The sequence below is a fragment of the Diuraphis noxia genome, unplaced genomic scaffold (assembly GCF_037042655.1).
Source record: "Diuraphis noxia isolate RWA-SAM2 unplaced genomic scaffold, SU_Dnox_SAM2 contig0011, whole genome shotgun sequence".
NCBI lineage: Eukaryota > Metazoa > Arthropoda > Insecta > Hemiptera > Aphididae > Diuraphis > Diuraphis noxia.
This window is the reverse complement of record NW_028301721.1, coordinates 2,136,733-2,158,771: the sequence shown is the minus strand read 5'-3', so window position 1 is coordinate 2,158,771 and position 22,039 is coordinate 2,136,733.

Genomic DNA, 22,039 nt, shown 5'->3' with positions numbered 1-22,039 from the left:
AACACGTATTTACAATACATTTGGGTGAATACAAAAAATAGAAAAAAAATTTGGGAAAAAATTGGGTAAAAAATGGTGATAATTCCGCTAAATATCGTTTAAAGTCATTTGTATTGAACTAATCATACTTTTTATATTTTTATCGTTAAGTTCACATTATTTTACATCTAAAACACGTATTTACAATACATTTGGGTGAATACAGAAAATAGAAATAAAATTTGGGAAAAAATTTGGTAAAAAATGGTGATAATTCCGCTAAATATCGTTTAAAGTCATTTGTATTGAACTAATCATACTTTTTATATTTTTATCGTTAAGTTCACATTATTTTACATCTAAAACACGTATTTACAATACATTTGGGTGAATATAAAAGGTCGTAAAAAAATTTTGAATTACAGCTGATGAATCTGCTAAATATCGTCTTAAGTCATTTCTATTAAACTAATCATACTTTTTATATTTTTAACGTTAAGTTCACATTATTTTACATCTAAAACACGTATTTACAATACATTTGGGTGAATATAAAAGGTCGTAAAAAAATTTTGAAATACAGCTGATGAATCCGCTAAATATCGTCTTAAGTCATTTCTATTAAACTAATCATACTTTTTATATTTTTAACGTTAAGTTCACATTATTTTACATCTAAAACACGTATTTACAATACATTTGGGTGAATACAAAAAATAGAAAAAAAATTTGGGAAAAAATTGGGTAAAAAATGGTGATAATTCCGCTAAATATCGTTTAAAGTCATTTGTATTGAACTAATCATACTTTTTATATTTTTATCGTTAAGTTCACATTATTTTACATCTAAAACACGTATTTACAATACATTTGGGTGAATACAGAAAATAGAAATAAAATTTGGGAAAAAATTTGGTAAAAAATGGTGATAATTCCGCTAAATATCGTTTAAAGTCATTTGTATTGAACTAATCATACTTTTTATATTTTTATCGTTAAGTTCACATTATTTTACATCTAAAACACGTATTTACAATACATTTGGGTGAATATAAAAGGTCGTAAAAAAATTTTGAAATACAGCTGATGAATCTGCTAAATATCGTCTTAAGTCATTTCTATTAAACTAATCATACTTTTTATATTTTTAACGTTAAGTTCACATTATTTTACATCTAAAACACGTATTTACAATACATTTGGGTGAATACAAAAAATAGAAAAAAAAATTGGTTAAAAATGGTGATAATTCCGCTAAATATCGTTTAAAGTAATTTGTATTGAACTAATCATACTTTTTATATTTTTATCGTTAAGTTCACATTATTTTACATCTAAAACACGTATTTACAATACATTTGGGTGAATACAGAAAAAAAAAATAAAATTTGGGAAAAAATTTGGTAAAAAATGGTGATAATTCCGCTAAATATCGTTTAAAGTCATTTGTATTGAACTAATCATACTTTTTATATTTTTATCGTTAAGTTCACATTATTTTACATCTAAAACACGTCTTTACAATACATTTGGGTGAATATAAAAGGTCGTAAAAAAATTTTGAAATACAGGTGATGAATCCGCTAAATATCGTCTTAAGTCATTTCTATTAAACTAATCATACTTTTTATATTTTTAACGTTAAGTTCACATTATTTTACATCTAAAACGCGTATTTACAATACATTTGGGTGAATACAAAAAATAGAAAAAAAATAGAAAAAAAATTTGGTAAAAAATGGTGATAATTCCGCTAAATATCGTTTAAAGTCATTTGTATTGAACTAATCATACTTTTTATATTTTTATCGTTAAGTTCACATTATTTTACATCTAAAACACGTCTTTACAATACATTTGGGTGAATATAAAAGGTCGTAAAAAAATTTTGAAATACAGGTGATGAATCCGCTAAATATCGTCTTAAGTCATTTCTATTAAACTAATCATACTTTTTATATTTTTAACGTTAAGTTCACATTATTTTACATCTAAAACACGTGTTTACAATACATTTGGGTGAATACAAAAATAGAAAAAAAATTTGGTAAAAAATGGTGATAATTCCGCTAAATATCATTTAAAGTCATTTGTATTGAACTAATCATACTTTTTATATTTTTATCGTTAAGTTCACATTATTTTACATCTAAAACACGTATTTACAATACATTTGGGTGAATACAAAAAATAGAAAAAAAATTTGGGAAAAAATTTGGTAAAAAATGGTGATAATTCCGCTAAATATCGTTTAAAGTCATTTGTATTGAACTAATCATACTTTTTATATTTTTATCGTTAAGTTCACATTATTTTACATCTAAAACACGTCTTTACAATACATTTGGGTGAATATAAAAGTTCGTAAAAAAATTTTGAAATATAGGTGATGAATCCGCTAAATATCGTCTTAAGTCATTTCTATTAAACTAATCATACTTTTTATATTTTTAACGTTAAGTTCAAATTATTTTACATCTAAAACACGTATTTACAATACATTTGGGTGAATACAAAAAATAGAAAAAAAATTTGGGAAAAAATTGGGTAAAAAATGGTGATAATTCCGCTAAATATCGTTTAAAGTCATTTGTATTGAACTAATCATACTTTTTATATTTTTATCGTTAAGTTCACATTATTTTACATCTAAAACACGTATTTACAATACATTTGGGTGAATACAGAAAATAGAAATAAAATTTGGGAAAAAATTTGGTAAAAAATGGTGATAATTCCGCTAAATATCGTTTAAAGTCATTTGTATTGAACTAATCATACTTTTTATATTTTTATCGTTAAGTTCACATTATTTTACATCTAAAACACGTATTTACAATACATTTGGGTGAATATAAAAGGTCGTAAAAAAATTTTGAAATACAGCTGATGAATCCGCTAAATATCGTCTTAAGTCATTTCTATTAAACTAATCATACTTTTTATATTTTTAACGTTAAGTTCACATTATTTTACATCTAAAACACGTATTTACAATACATTTGGGTGAATACAAAAATAGAAAAAAAATTTGGTAAAAAATGGTGATAATTCCGCTAAATATCATTTAAAGTCATTTGTATTGAACTAATCATACTTTTTATATTTTTATCGTTAAGTTCACATTATTTTACATCTAAAACACGTATTTACAATACATTTGGGTGAATACAAAAAATAGAAAAAAAATTTGGGAAAAAATTTGGTAAAAAATGGTGATAATTCCGCTAAATATCGTTTAAAGTCATTTGTATTGAACTAATCATAATTTTTATATTTTTATCGTTAAGTTCACATTATTTTACATCTAAAACACGTCTTTACAATACATTTGGGTGAATATAAAAGTTCGTAAAAAAATTTTGAAATATAGGTGATGTATCCGCTAAATATCGTCTTAAGTCATTTCTATTAAACTAATCATACTTTTTATATTTTTAACGTTAAGTTCAAATTATTTTACATCTAAAACACGTATTTACAATACATTTGGGTGAATACAAAAAATAGAAAAAAAATTTGGGAAAAAATTGGGTAAAAAATGGTGATAATTCCGCTAAATATCGTTTAAAGTCATTTGTATTGAACTAATCATACTTTTTATATTTTTATCGTTAAGTTCACATTATTTTACATCTAAAACACGTATTTACAATACATTTGGGTGAATACAGAAAATAGAAATAAAATTTGGGAAAAAATTTGGTAAAAAATGGTGATAATTCCGCTAAATATCGTTTAAAGTCATTTGTATTGAACTAATCATACTTTTTATATTTTTATCGTTAAGTTCACATTATTTTACATCTAAAACACGTATTTACAATACATTTGGGTGAATATAAAAGGTCGTAAAAAAATTTTGAATTACAGCTGATGAATCTGCTAAATATCGTCTTAAGTCATTTCTATTAAACTAATCATACTTTTTATATTTTTAACGTTAAGTTCACATTATTTTACATCTAAAACACGTATTTACAATACATTTGGGTGAATATAAAAGGTCGTAAAAAAATTTTGAAATACAGCTGATGAATCCGCTAAATATCGTCTTAAGTCATTTCTATTAAACTAATCATACTTTTTATATTTTTAACGTTAAGTTCACATTATTTTACATCTAAAACACGTATTTACAATACATTTGGGTGAATACAAAAAATAGAAAAAAAATTTGGGAAAAAATTGGGTAAAAAATGGTGATAATTCCGCTAAATATCGTTTAAAGTCATTTGTATTGAACTAATCATACTTTTTATATTTTTATCGTTAAGTTCACATTATTTTACATCTAAAACACGTATTTACAATACATTTGGGTGAATACAGAAAGTAGAAATAAAATTTGGGAAAAAATTTGGTAAAAAATTGTGATAATTCCGCTAAATATCGTTTAAAGTCATTTGTATTGAACTAATCATACTTTTTATATTTTTATCGTTAAGTTCACATTATTTTACATCTAAAACACGTATTCACAATACATTTGGGTGAATATAAAAGGTCGTAAAAAAATTTTGAAATACAGCTGATGAATCCGCTAAATATCGACTTAAGTCATTTCTATTAAACTAATCATACTTTTTATATTTTTAACGTTAAGTTCACATTATTTTACATCTAAAACACGTATTTACAATACATTTGGGTGAATACAAAAAATAGAAAAAAAATTTGGTAAAAAATGGTGATAATTCCGCTAAATATCGTTTAAAGTCATTTGTATTGAACTAATCATACTTTTTATATTTTTATCGTTAAGTTCACATTATTTTACATCTAAAACACGTATTTACAATACATTTGGGTGAATATAAAAGTTCGTAAAAAAATTTTGAAATACAGGTGATGAATCCGCTAAATATCGTCTTAAGTCATTTCTATTAAACTAATCATACTTTTTATATTTTTAACGTTAAGTTCACATTATTTTACATCTAAAACACGTGTTTACAATACATTTGGGTGAATACAAAAAATAGAAAAAAAATTTGGGAAAAAATTGGGTAAAAAATGGTGATAATTCCGCTAAATATCGTTTAAAGTCATTTGTATTGAACTAATCATACTTTTTATATTTTTATCGTTAAGTTCACATTATTTTACATCTAAAACACGTATTTACAATACATTTGGGTGAATACAGAAAATAGAAATAAAATTTGGGAAAAAATTTGGTAAAAAATGGTGATAATTCCGCTAAATATCGTTTAAAGTCATTTGTATTGAACTAATCATACTTTTTATATTTTTATCGTTAAGTTCACATTATTTTACATCTAAAACACGTATTTACAATACATTTGGGTGAATATAAAAGGTCGTAAAAAAATTTTGAAATACAGCTGATGAATCCGCTAAATATCGTCTTAAGTCATTTCTATTAAACTAATCATACTTTTTATATTTTTAACGTTAAGTTCACATTATTTTACATCTAAAACACGTATTTACAATACATTTGGGTGAATACAAAAAATAGAAAAAAAATTTGGGAAAAAATTGGGTAAAAAATGGTGATAATTCCGCTAAATATCGTTTAAAGTCATTTGTATTGAACTAATCATACTTTTTATATTTTTATCGTTAAGTTCACATTATTTTACATCTAAAACACGTATTTACAATACATTTGGGTGAATACAGAAAGTAGAAATAAAATTTGGGAAAAAATTTGGTAAAAAATTGTGATAATTCCGCTAAATATCGTTTAAAGTCATTTGTATTGAACTAATCATACTTTTTATATTTTTATCGTTAAGTTCACATTATTTTACATCTAAAACACGTATTTACAATACATTTGGGTGAATATAAAAGGTCGTAAAAAAATTTTGAAATACAGCTGATGAATCCGCTAAATATCGACTTAAGTCATTTCTATTAAACTAATCATACTTTTTATATTTTTAACGTTAAGTTCACATTATTTTACATCTAAAACACGTATTTACAATACATTTGGGTGAATACAAAAAATAGAAAAAAAATTTGGTAAAAAATGGTGATAATTCCGCTAAATATCGTTTAAAGTCATTTGTATTGAACTAATCATACTTTTTATATTTTTATCGTTAAGTTCACATTATTTTACATCTAAAACACGTCTTTACAATACATTTGGGTGAATATAAAAGGTCGTAAAAAAATTTTGAAATACAGGTGATGAATCCGCTAAATATCGTCTTAAGTCATTTCTATTAAACTAATCATACTTTTTATATTTTTAACGTTAAGTTCACATTTTTTTACATCTAAAACACGTATTTACAATACATTTGGGTGAATACAAAAAATAGAAAAAAAATTTGGGAAAAAATTTGGTAAAAAATGGTGATAATTCCGCTAAATATCGTTTAAAGTCATTTGTATTGAACTAATCATACTTTTTATATTTTTATCGTTAAGTTCACATTATTTTACATCTAAAACACGTATTTACAATACATTTGGGTGAATATAAAAGTTCGTAAAAAAATTTTGAAATACAGGTGATGAATCCGCTAAATATCGTCTTAAGTCATTTCTATTAAACTAATCATACTTTTTATATTTTTAACGTTAAGTTCACATTATTTTACATCTAAAACACGTGTTTACAATACATTTGGGTGAATACAAAAAATAGAAAAAAAATTTGGGAAAAAATTGGGTAAAAAATGGTGATAATTCCGCTAAATATCGTTTAAAGTCATTTGTATTGAAGTAATCATACTTTTTATATTTTTATCGTTAAGTTCACATTATTTTACATCTAAAACACGTATTTACAATACATTTGGGTGAATACAGAAAATAGAAATAAAATTTGGGAAAAAATTTGGTAAAAAATGGTGATAATTCCGCTAAATATCGTTTAAAGTCATTTGTATTGAACTAATCATACTTTTTATATTTTTATCGTTAAGTTCACATTATTTTACATCTAAAACACGTATTTACAATACATTTGGGTGAATATAAAAGGTCGTAAAAAAATTTTGAAATACAGCTGATGAATCCGCTAAATATCGTCTTAAGTCATTTCTATTAAACTAATCATACTTTTTATATTTTTAACGTTAAGTTCACATTATTTTACATCTAAAACACGTATTTACAATACATTTGGGTGAATACAAAAAATAGAAAAAAAATTTGGGAAAAATTGGGTAAAAAATGGTGATAATTCCGCTAAATATCGTTTAAAGTCATTTGTATTGAACTAATCATACTTTTTATATTTTTATCGTTAAGTTCACATTATTTTACATCTAAAACACGTATTTACAATACATTTGGGTGAATACAGAAAATAGAAATAAAATTTGGGAAAAAATTTGGTAAAAAATGGTGATAATTCCGCTAAATATCGTTTAAAGTCATTTGTATTGAACTAATCATACTTTTTATATTTTTATCGTTAAGTTCACATTATTTTACATCTAAAACACGTCTTTACAATACATTTGGGTGAATATAAAAGGTCGTAAAAAAATTTTGAAATACAGGTGATGAATCCGCTAAATATCGTCTTAAGTCATTTCTATTAAACTAATCATACTTTTTATATTTTTAACGTTAAGTTCACATTATTTTACATCTAAAACACGTATTTACAATACATTTGGGTGAATACAAAAAATAGAAAAAAAATAGAAAAAAAATTTGGTAAAAAATGGTGATAATTCCGCTAAATATCGTTTAAAGTCATTTGTATTGAACTAATCATACTTTTTATATTTTTATCGTTAAGTTCACATTATTTTACATCTAAAACACGTCTTTACAATACATTTGGGTGAATATAAAAGGTCGTAAAAAAATTTTGAAATACAGGTGATGAATCCGCTAAATATCGTCTTAAGTCATTTCTATTAAACTAATCATACTTTTTATATTTTTAACGTTAAGTTCACATTATTTTACATCTAAAACACGTGTTTACAATACATTTGGGTGAATACAAAAATAGAAAAAAAATTTGGTAAAAAATGGTGATAATTCCGCTAAATATCATTTAAAGTCATTTGTATTAAACTAATCATACTTTTTATATTTTTATCGTTAAGTTCACATTATTTTACATCTAAAACACGTATTTACAATACATTTGGGTGAATACAAAAAATAGAAAAAAAATTTGGGAAAAAATTTGGTAAAAAATGGTGATAATTCCGCTAAATATCGTTTAAAGTCATTTGTATTGAACTAATCATAATTTTTATATTTTTATCGTTAAGTTCACATTATTTTACATCTAAAACACGTCTTTACAATACATTTGGGTGAATATAAAAGTTCGTAAAAAAATTTTGAAATATAGGTGATGAATCCGCTAAATATCGTCTTAAGTCATTTCTATTAAACTAATCATACTTTTTATATTTTTAACGTTAAGTTCAAATTATTTTACATCTAAAACACGTATTTACAATACATTTGGGTGAATACAAAAAATAGAAAAAAAATTTGGGAAAAAATTGGGTAAAAAATGGTGATAATTCCGCTAAATATCGTTTAAAGTCATTTGTATTGAACTAATCATACTTTTTATATTTTTATCGTTAAGTTCACATTATTTTACATCTAAAACACGTATTTACAATACATTTGGGTGAATACAGAAAATAGAAATAAAATTTGGGAAAAAATTTGGTAAAAAATGGTGATAATTCCGCTAAATATCGTTTAAAGTCATTTGTATTGAACTAATCATACTTTTTATATTTTTATCGTTAAGTTCACATTATTTTACATCTAAAACACGTATTTACAATACATTTGGGTGAATATAAAAGGTCGTAAAAAAATTTTGAAATACAGCTGATGAATCCGCTAAATATCGTCTTAAGTCATTTCTATTAAACTAATCATACTTTTTATATTTTTAACGTTAAGTTCACATTATTTTACATCTAAAACACGTATTTACAATACATTTGGGTGAATACAAAAATAGAAAAAAAATTTGGTAAAAAATGGTGATAATTCCGCTAAATATCATTTAAAGTCATTTGTATTGAACTAATCATACTTTTTATATTTTTATCGTTAAGTTCACATTATTTTACATCTAAAACACGTATTTACAATACATTTGGGTGAATACAAAAAATAGAAAAAAAATTTGGGAAAAAATTTGGTAAAAAATGGTGATAATTCCGCTAAATATCGTTTAAAGTCATTTGTATTGAACTAATCATACTTTTTATATTTTTATCGTTAAGTTCACATTATTTTACATCTAAAACACGTCTTTACAATACATTTGGGTGAATATAAAAGTTCGTAAAAAAATTTTGAAATATAGGTGATGAATCCGCTAAATATCGTCTTAAGTCATTTCTATTAAACTAATCATACTTTTTATATTTTTAACGTTAAGTTCAAATTATTTTACATCTAAAACACGTATTTACAATACATTTGGGTGAATACAAAAAATAGAAAAAAAATTTGGGAAAAAATTGGGTAAAAAATGGTGATAATTCCGCTAAATATCGTTTAAAGTCATTTGTATTGAACTAATCATACTTTTTATATTTTTATCGTTAAGTTCACATTATTTTACATCTAAAACACGTATTTACAATACATTTGGGTGAATACAGAAAATAGAAATAAAATTTGGGAAAAAATTTGGTAAAAAATGGTGATAATTCCGCTAAATATCGTTTAAAGTCATTTGTATTGAACTAATCATACTTTTTATATTTTTATCGTTAAGTTCACATTATTTTACATCTAAAACACGTATTTACAATACATTTGGGTGAATATAAAAGGTCGTAAAAAAATTTTGAAATACAGCTGATGAATCCGCTAAATATCGTCTTAAGTCATTTCTATTAAACTAATCATACTTTTTATATTTTTAACGTTAAGTTCACATTATTTTACATCTAAAACACGTATTTACAATACATTTGGGTGAATACAAAAAATAGAAAAAAAATTTGGGAAAAAATTGGGTAAAAAATGGTGATAATTCCGCTAAATATCGTTTAAAGTCATTTGTATTGAACTAATCATACTTTTTATATTTTTATCGTTAAGTTCACTTTATTTTACATCTAAAACACGTATTTACAATACATTTGGGTGAATACAGAAAATAGAAATAAAATTTGGGAAAAAATTTGGTAAAAAATGGTGATAATTCCGCTAAATATCGTTTAAAGTCATTTGTATTGAACTAATCATACTTTTTATATTTTTATCGTTAAGTTCACATTATTTTACATCTAAAACACGTCTTTACAATACATTTGGGTGAATATAAAAGGTCGTAAAAAAATTTTGAAATACAGGTGATGAATCCGCTAAATATCGTCTTAAGTCATTTCTATTAAACTAATCATACTTTTTATATTTTTAACGTTAAGTTCACATTATTTTACATCTAAAACACGTATTTACAATACATTTGGGTGAATACAAAAAATAGAAAAAAAATAGAAAAAAAATTTGGTAAAAAATGGTGATAATTCCGCTAAATATCGTTTAAAGTCATTTGTATTGAACTAATCATACTTTTTATATTTTTATCGTTAAGTTCACATTATTTTACATCTAAAACACGTCTTTACAATACATTTGGGTGAATATAAAAGGTCGTAAAAAAATTTTGAAATACAGGTGATGAATCCGCTAAATATCGTCTTAAGTCATTTCTATTAAACTAATCATACTTTTTATATTTTTAACGTTAAGTTCACATTATTTTACATCTAAAACACGTATTTACAATACATTTGGGTGAATACAAAAAATAGAAAAAAAATAGAAAAAAAATTTGGTAAAAAATGGTGATAATTCCGCTAAATATCGTTTAAAGTCATTTGTATTGAACTAATCATACTTTTTATATTTTTATCGTTAAGTTCACATTATTTTACATCTAAAACACGTCTTTACAATACATTTGGGTGAATATAAAAGGTCGTAAAAAAATTTTGAAATACAGGTGATGAATCCGCTAAATATCGTCTTAAGTCATTTCTATTAAACTAATCATACTTTTTATATTTTTAACGTTAAGTTCACATTATTTTACATCTAAAACACGTGTTTACAATACATTTGGGTGAATACAAAAATAGAAAAAAAATTTGGTAAAAAATGGTGATAATTCCGCTAAATATCATTTAAAGTCATTTGTATTGAACTAATCATACTTTTTATATTTTTATCGTTAAGTTCACATTATTTTACATCTAAAACACGTATTTACAATACATTTGGGTGAATACAAAAAATAGAAAAAAAATTTGGGAAAAAATTTGGTAAAAAATGGTGATAATTCCGCTAAATATCGTTTAAAGTCATTTGTATTGAACTAATCATAATTTTTATATTTTTATCGTTAAGTTCACATTATTTTACATCTAAAACACGTCTTTACAATACATTTGGGTGAATATAAAAGTTCGTAAAAAAATTTTGAAATATAGGTGATGAATCCGCTAAATATCGTCTTAAGTCATTTCTATTAAACTAATCATACTTTTTATATTTTTAACGTTAAGTTCAAATTATTTTACATCTAAAACACGTATTTACAATACATTTGGGTGAATACAAAAAATAGAAAAAAAATTTGGGAAAAAATTGGGTAAAAAATGGTGATAATTCCGCTAAATATCGTTTAAAGTCATTTGTATTGAACTAATCATACTTTTTATATTTTTATCGTTAAGTTCACATTATTTTACATCTAAAACACGTATTTACAATACATTTGGGTGAATACAGAAAATAGAAATAAAATTTGGGAAAAAATTTGGTAAAAAATGGTGATAATTCCGCTAAATATCGTTTAAAGTCATTTGTATTGAACTAATCATACTTTTTATATTTTTATCGTTAAGTTCACATTATTTTACATCTAAAACACGTATTTACAATACATTTGGGTGAATATAAAAGGTCGTAAAAAAATTTTGAAATACAGCTGATGAATCCGCTAAATATCGTCTTAAGTCATTTCTATTAAACTAATCATACTTTTTATATTTTTAACGTTAAGTTCACATTATTTTACATCTAAAACACGTATTTACAATACATTTGGGTGAATACAAAAATAGAAAAAAAATTTGGTAAAAAATGGTGATAATTCCGCTAAATATCATTTAAAGTCATTTGTATTGAACTAATCATACTTTTTATATTTTTATCGTTAAGTTCACATTATTTTACATCTAAAACACGTATTTACAATACATTTGGGTGAATACAAAAAATAGAAAAAAAATTTGGGAAAAAATTTGGTAAAAAATGGTGATAATTCCGCTAAATATCGTTTAAAGTCATTTGTATTGAACTAATCATACTTTTTATATTTTTATCGTTAAGTTCACATTATTTTACATCTAAAACACGTCTTTACAATACATTTGGGTGAATATAAAAGTTCGTAAAAAAATTTTGAAATATAGGTGATGAATCCGCTAAATATCGTCTTAAGTCATTTCTATTAAACTAATCATACTTTTTATATTTTTAACGTTAAGTTCAAATTATTTTACATCTAAAACACGTATTTACAATACATTTGGGTGAATACAAAAAATAGAAAAAAAATTTGGGAAAAAATTGGGTAAAAAATGGTGATAATTCCGCTAAATATCGTTTAAAGTCATTTGTATTGAACTAATCATACTTTTTATATTTTTATCGTTAAGTTCACATTATTTTACATCTAAAACACGTATTTACAATACATTTGGGTGAATACAGAAAATAGAAATAAAATTTGGGAAAAAATTTGGTAAAAAATGGTGATAATTCCGCTAAATATCGTTTAAAGTCATTTGTATTGAACTAATCATACTTTTTATATTTTTATCGTTAAGTTCACATTATTTTACATCTAAAACACGTATTTACAATACATTTGGGTGAATATAAAAGGTCGTAAAAAAATTTTGAAATACAGCTGATGAATCCGCTAAATATCGTCTTAAGTCATTTCTATTAAACTAATCATACTTTTTATATTTTTAACGTTAAGTTCACATTATTTTACATCTAAAACACGTATTTACAATACATTTGGGTGAATACAAAAATAGAAAAAAAATTTGGTAAAAAATGGTGATAATTCCGCTAAATATCATTTAAAGTCATTTGTATTGAACTAATCATACTTTTTATATTTTTATCGTTAAGTTCACATTATTTTACATCTAAAACACGTATTTACAATACATTTGGGTGAATACAAAAAATAGAAAAAAAATTTGGGAAAAAATTTGGTAAAAAATGGTGATAATTCCGCTAAATATCGTTTAAAGTCATTTGTATTGAACTAATCATACTTTTTATATTTTTATCGTTAAGTTCACATTATTTTACATCTAAAACACGTCTTTACAATACATTTGGGTGAATATAAAAGTTCGTAAAAAAATTTTGAAATATAGGTGATGAATCCGCTAAATATCGTCTTAAGTCATTTCTATTAAACTAATCATACTTTTTATATTTTTAACGTTAAGTTCAAATTATTTTACATCTAAAACACGTATTTACAATACATTTGGGTGAATACAAAAAATAGAAAAAAAATTTGGGAAAAAATTGGGTAAAAAATGGTGATAATTCCGCTAAATATCGTTTAAAGTCATTTGTATTGAACTAATCATACTTTTTATATTTTTATCGTTAAGTTCACATTATTTTACATCTAAAACACGTATTTACAATACATTTGGGTGAATACAGAAAATAGAAATAAAATTTGGGAAAAAATTTGGTAAAAAATGGTGATAATTCCGCTAAATATCGTTTAAAGTCATTTGTATTGAACTAATCATACTTTTTATATTTTTATCGTTAAGTTCACATTATTTTACATCTAAAACACGTATTTACAATACATTTGGGTGAATATAAAAGGTCGTAAAAAAATTTTGAAATACAGCTGATGAATCCGCTAAATATCGTCTTAAGTCATTTCTATTAAACTAATCATACTTTTTATATTTTTAACGTTAAGTTCACATTATTTTACATCTAAAACACGTATTTACAATACATTTGGGTGAATACAAAAAATAGAAAAAAAATTTGGGAAAAAATTGGGTAAAAAATGGTGATAATTCCGCTAAATATCGTTTAAAGTCATTTGTATTGAACTAATCATACTTTTTATATTTTTATCGTTAAGTTCACTTTATTTTACATCTAAAACACGTATTTACAATACATTTGGGTGAATACAGAAAATAGAAATAAAATTTGGGAAAAAATTTGGTAAAAAATGGTGATAATTCCGCTAAATATCGTTTAAAGTCATTTGTATTGAACTAATCATACTTTTTATATTTTTATCGTTAAGTTCACATTATTTTACATCTAAAACACGTCTTTACAATACATTTGGGTGAATATAAAAGGTCGTAAAAAAATTTTGAAATACAGGTGATGAATCCGCTAAATATCGTCTTAAGTCATTTCTATTAAACTAATCATACTTTTTATATTTTTAACGTTAAGTTCACATTATTTTACATCTAAAACACGTATTTACAATACATTTGGGTGAATACAAAAAATAGAAAAAAAATAGAAAAAAAATTTGGTAAAAAATGGTGATAATTCCGCTAAATATCGTTTAAAGTCATTTGTATTGAACTAATCATACTTTTTATATTTTTATCGTTAAGTTCACATTATTTTACATCTAAAACACGTCTTTACAATACATTTGGGTGAATATAAAAGGTCGTAAAAAAATTTTGAAATACAGGTGATGAATCCGCTAAATATCGTCTTAAGTCATTTCTATTAAACTAATCATACTTTTTATATTTTTAACGTTAAGTTCACATTATTTTACATCTAAAACACGTATTTACAATACATTTGGGTGAATACAAAAAATAGAAAAAAAATAGAAAAAAAATTTGGTAAAAAATGGTGATAATTCCGCTAAATATCGTTTAAAGTCATTTGTATTGAACTAATCATACTTTTTATATTTTTATCGTTAAGTTCACATTATTTTACATCTAAAACACGTCTTTACAATACATTTGGGTGAATATAAAAGGTCGTAAAAAAATTTTGAAATACAGGTGATGAATCCGCTAAATATCGTCTTAAGTCATTTCTATTAAACTAATCATACTTTTTATATTTTTAACGTTAAGTTCACATTATTTTACATCTAAAACACGTGTTTACAATACATTTGGGTGAATACAAAAATAGAAAAAAAATTTGGTAAAAAATGGTGATAATTCCGCTAAATATCATTTAAAGTCATTTGTATTGAACTAATCATACTTTTTATATTTTTATCGTTAAGTTCACATTATTTTACATCTAAAACACGTATTTACAATACATTTGGGTGAATACAAAAAATAGAAAAAAAATTTGGGAAAAAATTTGGTAAAAAATGGTGATAATTCCGCTAAATATCGTTTAAAGTCATTTGTATTGAACTAATCATAATTTTTATATTTTTATCGTTAAGTTCACATTATTTTACATCTAAAACACGTCTTTACAATACATTTGGGTGAATATAAAAGTTCGTAAAAAAATTTTGAAATATAGGTGATGAATCCGCTAAATATCGTCTTAAGTCATTTCTATTAAACTAATCATACTTTTTATATTTTTAACGTTAAGTTCAAATTATTTTACATCTAAAACACGTATTTACAATACATTTGGGTGAATACAAAAAATAGAAAAAAAATTTGGGAAAAAATTGGGTAAAAAATGGTGATAATTCCGCTAAATATCGTTTAAAGTCATTTGTATTGAACTAATCATACTTTTTATATTTTTATCGTTAAGTTCACATTATTTTACATCTAAAACACGTATTTACAATACATTTGGGTGAATACAGAAAATAGAAATAAAATTTGGGAAAAAATTTGGTAAAAAATGGTGATAATTCCGCTAAATATCGTTTAAAGTCATTTGTATTGAACTAATCATACTTTTTATATTTTTATCGTTAAGTTCACATTATTTTACATCTAAAACACGTATTTACAATACATTTGGGTGAATATAAAAGGTCGTAAAAAAATTTTGAAATACAGCTGATGAATCCGCTAAATATCGTCTTAAGTCATTTCTATTAAACTAATCATACTTTTTATATTTTTAACGTTAAGTTCACATTATTTTACATCTAAAACACGTATTTACAATACATTTGGGTGAATACAAAAATAGAAAAAAAATTTGGTAAAAAATGGTGATAATTCCGCTAAATATCATTTAAAGTCATTTGTATTGAACTAATCATACTTTTTATATTTTTATCGTTAAGTTCACATTATTTTACATCTAAAACACGTATTTACAATACATTTCGGTGAATACAAAAAATAGAAAAAAAATTTGGGAAAAAATTTGGTAAAAAATGGTGATAATTCCGCTAAATATCGTTTAAAGTCATTTGTATTGAACTAATCATACTTTTTATATTTTTATCGTTAAGTTCACATTATTTTACATCTAAAACACGTCTTTACAATACATTTGGGTGAATATAAAAGTTCGTAAAAAAATTTTGAAATATAGGTGATGAATCCGCTAAATATCGTCTTAAGTCATTTCTATTAAACTAATCATACTTTTTATATTTTTAACGTTAAGTTCAAATTATTTTACATCTAAAACACGTATTTACAATACATTTGGGTGAATACAAAAAATAGAAAAAAAATTTGGGAAAAAATTGGGTAAAAAATGGTGATAATTCCGCTAAATATCGTTTAAAGTCATTTGTATTGAACTAATCATACTTTTTATATTTTTATCGTTAAGTTCACATTATTTTACATCTAAAACACGTATTTACAATACATTTGGGTGAATACAGAAAATAGAAATAAAATTTGGGAAAAAATTTGGTAAAAAATGGTGATAATTCCGCTAAATATCGTTTAAAGTCATTTGTATTGAACTAATCATACTTTTTATATTTTTATCGTTAAGTTCACATTATTTTACATCTAAAACACGTATTTACAATACATTTGGGTGAATATAAAAGGTCGTAAAAAAATTTTGAAATACAGCTGATGAATCCGCTAAATATCGTCTTAAGTCATTTCTATTAAACTAATCATACTTTTTATATTTTTAACGTTAAGTTCACATTATTTTACATCTAAAACACGTATTTACAATACATTTGGGTGAATACAAAAATAGAAAAAAAATTTGGTAAAAAATGGTGATAATTCCGCTAAATATCATTTAAAGTCATTTGTATTGAACTAATCATACTTTTTATATTTTTATCGTTAAGTTCACATTATTTTACATCTAAAACACGTATTTACAATACATTTGGGTGAATACAAAAAATAGAAAAAAAATTTGGGAAAAAATTTGGTAAAAAATGGTGATAATTCCGCTAAATATCGTTTAAAGTCATTTGTATTGAACTAATCATACTTTTTATATTTTTATCGTTAAGTTCACATTATTTTACATCTAAAACACGTATTTACAATACATTTGGGTGAATATAAAAGGTCGTAAAAAAATTTTGAAATACAGCTGATGAATCCGCTAAATATCGTCTTAAGTCATTTCTATTAAACTAATCATACTTTTTATATTTTTAACGTTAAGTTCACATTATTTTACATCTAAAACACGTATTTACAATACATTTGGGTGAATACAAAAAATAGAAAAAAAATTTGGGAAAAAATTGGGTAAAAAATGGTGATAATTCCGCTAAATATCGTTTAAAGTCATTTGTATTGAACTAATCATACTTTTTATATTTTTATCGTTAAGTTCACATTATTTTACATCTAAAACACGTATTTACAATACATTTGGGTGAATACAGAAAATAGAAATAAAATTTGGGAAAAAATTTGGTAAAAAATGGTGATAATTCCGCTAAATATCGTTTAAAGTCATTTGTATTGAACTAATCATACTTTTTATATTTTTATCGTTAAGTTCACATTATTTTACATCTAAAACACGTCTTTACAATACATTTGGGTGAATATAAAAGGTCGTAAAAAAATTTTGAAATACAGGTGATGAATCCGCTAAATATCGTCTTAAGTCATTTCTATTAAACTAATCATACTTTTTATATTTTTAACGTTAAGTTCACATTATTTTACATCTAAAACACGTATTTACAATACATTTGGGTGAATACAAAAAATAGAAAAAAAATAGAAAAAAAATTTGGTAAAAAATGGTGATAATTCCGCTAAATATCGTTTAAAGTCATTTGTATTGAACTAATCATACTTTTTATATTTTTATCGTTAAGTTCACATTATTTTACATCTAAAACACGTCTTTACAATACATTTGGGTGAATATAAAAGGTCGTAAAAAAATTTTGAAATACAGGTGATGAATCCGCTAAATATCGTCTTAAGTCATTTCTATTAAACTAATCATACTTTTTATATTTTTAACGTTAAGTTCACATTATTTTACATCTAAAACACGTGTTTACAATACATTTGGGTGAATACAAAAATAGAAAAAAAATTTGGTAAAAAATGGTGATAATTCCGCTAAATATCATTTAAAGTCATTTGTATTGAACTAATCATACTTTTTATATTTTTATCGTTAAGTTCACATTATTTTACATCTAAAACACGTCTTTACAATACATTTGGGTGAATATAAAAGGTCGTAAAAAAATTTTGAAATACAGGTGATGAATCCGCTAAATATCGTCTTAAGTCATTTCTATTAAACTAATCATACTTTTTATATTTTTAACGTTAAGTTCACATTATTTTACATCTAAAACACGTATTTACAATACATTTGGGTGAATACAAAAAATAGAAAAAAAATAGAAAAAAAATTTGGTAAAAAATGGTGATAATTCCGCTAAATATCGTTTAAAGTCATTTGTATTGAACTAATCATACTTTTTATATTTTTAACGTTAAGTTCAAATTATTTTACATCTAAAACACGTATTTACAATACATTTGGGTGAATACAAAAAATAGAAAAAAAATTTGGGAAAAAATTGGGTAAAAAATGGTGATAATTCCGCTAAATATCGTTTAAAGTCATTTGTATTGAACTAATCATACTTTTTATATTTTTATCGTTAAGTTCACATTATTTTACATCTAAAACACGTATTTACAATACATTTGGGTGAATACAGAAAATAGAAATAAAATTTGGGAAAAAATTTGGTAAAAAATGGTGATAATTCCGCTAAATATCGTTTAAAGTCATTTGTATTGAACTAATCATACTTTTTATATTTTTATCGTTAAGTTCACATTATTTTACATCTAAAACACGTATTTACAATACATTTGGGTGAATATAAAAGGTCGTAAAAAAATTTTGAAATACAGCTGATGAATCCGCTAAATATCGTCTTAAGTCATTTCTATTAAACTAATCATACTTTTTATATTTTTAACGTTAAGTTCACATTATTTTACATCTAAAACACGTATTTACAATACATTTGGGTGAATACAAAAATAGAAAAAAAATTTGGTAAAAAATGGTGATAATTCCGCTAAATATCATTTAAAGTCATTTGTATTGAACTAATCATACTTTTTATATTTTTATCGTTAAGTTCACATTATTTTACATCTAAAACACGTATTTACAATACATTTGGGTGAATACAAAAAATAGAAAAAAAATTTGGGAAAAAATTTGGTAAAAAATGGTGATAATTCCGCTAAATATCGTTTAAAGTCATTTGTATTGAACTAATCATACTTTTTATATTTTTATCGTTAAGTTCACATTATTTTACATCTAAAACACGTATTTACAATACATTTGGGTGAATATAAAAGGTCGTAAAAAAATTTTGAAATACAGCTGATGAATCCGCTAAATATCGTCTTAAGTCATTTCTATTAAACTAATCATACTTTTTATATTTTTAACGTTAAGTTCACATTATTTTACATCTAAAACACGTATTTACAATACATTTGGGTGAATACAAAAAATAGAAAAAAAATTTGGGAAAAAATTGGGTAAAAAATGGTGATAATTCCGCTAAATATCGTTTAAAGTCATTTGTATTGAACTAATCATACTTTTTATATTTTTATCGTTAAGTTCACATTATTTTACATCTAAAACACGTATTTACAATACATTTGGGTGAATACAGAAAATAGAAATAAAATTTGGGAAAAAATTTGGTAAAAAATGGTGATAATTCCGCTAAATATCGTTTAAAGTCATTTGTATTGAACTAATCATACTTTTTATATTTTTATCGTTAAGTTCACATTATTTTACATCTAAAACACGTCTTTACAATACATTTGGGTGAATATAAAAGGTCGTAAAAAAATTTTGAAATACAGGTGATGAATCCGCTAAATATCGTCTTAAGTCATTTCTATTAAACTAATCATACTTTTTATATTTTTAACGTTAAGTTCACATTATTTTACATCTAAAACACGTATTTACAATACATTTGGGTGAATACAAAAAATAGAAAAAAAATAGAAAAAAAATTTGGTAAAAAATGGTGATAATTCCGCTAAATATCGTTTAAAGTCATTTGTATTGAACTAATCATACTTTTTATATTTTTATCGTTAAGTTCACATTATTTTACATCTAAAACACGTCTTTACAATACATTTGGGTGAATATAAAAGGTCGTAAAAAAATTTTGAAATACAGGTGATGAATCCGCTAAATATCGTCTTAAGTCATTTCTATTAAACTAATCATACTTTTTATATTTTTAACGTTAAGTTCACATTATTTTACATCTAAAACACGTGTTTACAATACATTTGGGTGAATACAAAAATAGAAAAAAAATTTGGTAAAAAATGGTGATAATTCCGCTAAATATCATTTAAAGTCATTTGTATTGAACTAATCATACTTTTTATATTTTTATCGTTAAGTTCACATTATTTTACATCTAAAACACGTCTTTACAATACATTTGGGTGAATATAAAAGGTCGTAAAAAAATTTTGAAATACAGGTGATGAATCCGCTAAATATCGTCTTAAGTCATTTCTATTAAACTAATCATACTTTTTATATTTTTAACGTTAAGTTCACATTATTTTACATCTAAAACACGTATTTACAATACATTTGGGTGAATACAAAAAATAGAAAAAAAATAGAAAAAAAATTTGGTAAAAAATGGTGATAATTCCGCTAAATATCATTTAAAGTCATTTGTATTGAACTAATCATACTTTTTATATTTTTATCGTTAAGTTCACATTATTTTACATCTAAAACACGTATTTACAATACATTTGGGTGAATACAAAAAATAGAAAAAAAATTTGGGAAAAAATTTGGTAAAAAATGGTGATAATTCCGCTAAATATCGTTTAAAGTCATTTGTATTGAACTAATCATACTTTTTATATTTTTATCGTTAAGTTCACATTATTTTACATCTAAAACACGTCTTTACAATACATTTGGGTGAATATAAAAGTTCGTAAAAAAATTTTGAAATATAGGTGATGAATCCGCTAAATATCGTCTTAAGTCATTTCTATTAAACTAATCATACTTTTTATATTTTTAACGTTAAGTTCAAATTATTTTACATCTAAAACACGTATTTACAATACATTTGGGTGAATACAAAAAATAGAAAAAAAATTTGGGAAAAAATTGGGTAAAAAATGGTGATAATTCCGCTAAATATCGTTTAAAGTCATTTGTATTGAACTAATCATACTTTTTATATTTTTATCGTTAAGTTCACTTTATTTTACATCTAAAACACGTATTTACAATACATTTGGGTGAATACAGAAAATAGAAATAAAATTTGGGAAAAAATTTGGTAAAAAATGGTGATAATTCCGCTAAATATCGTTTAAAGTCATTTGTATTGAACTAATCATACTTTTTATATTTTTATCGTTAAGTTCACATTATTTTACATCTAAAACACGTCTTTACAATACATTTGGGTGAATATAAAAGGTCGTAAAAAAATTTTGAAATACAGGTGATGAATCCGCTAAATATCGTCTTAAGTCATTTCTATTAAACTAATCATACTTTTTATATTTTTAACGTTAAGTTCACATTATTT